Source organism: Cynara cardunculus (assembly GCF_001531365.2).
Source record: "Cynara cardunculus var. scolymus isolate 2C chromosome LG 17, CcrdV1, whole genome shotgun sequence".
Lineage (NCBI taxonomy): Eukaryota > Viridiplantae > Streptophyta > Magnoliopsida > Asterales > Asteraceae > Cynara > Cynara cardunculus.
This window is the reverse complement of record NC_037544.1, coordinates 17,506,881-17,508,851: the sequence shown is the minus strand read 5'-3', so window position 1 is coordinate 17,508,851 and position 1,971 is coordinate 17,506,881.

Genomic DNA, 1,971 nt, shown 5'->3' with positions numbered 1-1,971 from the left:
TTAGGTAATAAAAAAGTGTAACATTATAAGAAGACCCGACACATATCACAGAGGCTCTATTACCCTCAGGCCTCTGACAGAACTCTCAATAGTTCTTGTCTATTGATATGGTGCGCGTGGTTATGTGGATAAGGGTTAGAACCTACACGCGCATGTCAGAAAAGGGGGCGCACGTCATCAATCGCGCGTCTTCCCAATCCGGCGTGTCATACCTTTTTGAACCGTTTCAACCTAAAACCACTCATTACGAGCTCTCGTCAACAAAACGGTTCAATTTTAAATCCCTTCCTTTAAATTCCCCTTTCCCCCCAAATAATAAACCTTTACCAATCTCATATTATCCCGCGAACCTGCAACTCTAAATCTCTCAAGCAAAAACCTGCAAAATGTCTTCTTCATCCGCTTCAGCCCAATCTGTCAATGTTTCGAGCGACAACGAAGTGACCCAGGCTTAAGCACTGACATCCCACGCCCTATCCTTCGTCCAAAACCGATACGAGAAGGTTGTGCTCGTCAAAAAGCCCAACAACTACTACTTCGTTCCATCACAAACAGGTTTTCCTGAATTTACTTTCCCCCTCATCGAAATTCTAAGAAATCATCCTCTCTTCTTTGCCCTATCTTCTACTAAACCTACCCCTGAATCCTACATAACCCAATTTCTTATGAGCTCGTACATAACAACTTTGGACAATTCTGGACAGACCATTGTTGGATATGCCTCACACCCCATCAATAAATCGCTGGTACCTTTGGAACTTAATGTGGACATATTGCAAACTGCCTTGCGTTTACCCACACTGGAATCCCTTAATCTGAATGAATTTGCTGCAACCCCCACTAATGAGGAATTGATTCAATTCCTTGAATTCCACTCCTATGCGACCCCAATCGTAAAACGAACCTAATTCAAGCGCAAAGGACTACCCCCATTATGTAATACCCTGTTTTCAATAGTGAACTGCTGCTTGACAGGGAAAGTGGGAAGCCACGACCAGACCTCGCACGCGATGATGTCCATTGTCTACGGGATCTACTTCAACCTGCCACTCGACTATGCTCAACTAATTTTCGAGTACATGGTTGGTCTGATCAAAAAGAAATGTGCAAGTCAAAGGGGAGAAAAGTCCAAGGTCAAAGCACAGAAGAAGGGCAAGGAAGACATGAACCAACCCAACCTCATTATTCAACGGTTCCTTGGTCTTGTCTTTGGAAATCTATTAGCAGTTAAACTACCCTCTGTGGAACCAAACGCAAGGCTGTACCGTTCAAGAAATTCCACCCAACTGAGCATGAGCAAGGGTACAGAAGCCCTAGAGCTTTATCAAGAGCCATGCTCAGGTTTTTTAGCCACGAAGATAGGAAGGCCTATAGACGTGGATTTAGGCGACCAGAACCGGTCCCTGAGACCCCACCACGAATAGGAATACCCCTAGGTGAGCGAATTGAAAAAATTAGGGTTGAGGGACATACGGAGGAGCCTGCAGAGGCTGGTAAGATGAGTGAGGCAGTCCCTAGAATCCCAAGTCCCCACCCAAGAAGACACAGAAGGGTGCCTATTCTTCTATGAAGAAGAAGGGGAAAAAGAGGCCTGTAGAAGAAGAAGGTGCAGGTGGTCCTCTGCCAAAGTCTAAAAAGAAGAAAACCAAGAAGGCTCAACCAACAAAGCTTGTGGTCACAGAGCCTGTGGTCACAGAGCCTGTGGTCACAGAGCCTGTGGCACAAGAGAGCCCGACAGAGGCTACCACTCCTAAGCACAGAAGATTGCGCAAAGTCGTACTAGATGTTTCCCCAACAGAACAAATCCAGGACGTTCTCTTCAATATCCAAAAGGAATTCAAGGCGCCAATCGACATATCCAAGTTGGGGACAGAGGTTATCTTAGACGACGAAGAAAAAGAGGAAGATGAGCTAGGTGAGGGAGAACAAGATGCCGAAGGCACGCAACCCAACCCACCTCCCAGTGCATCC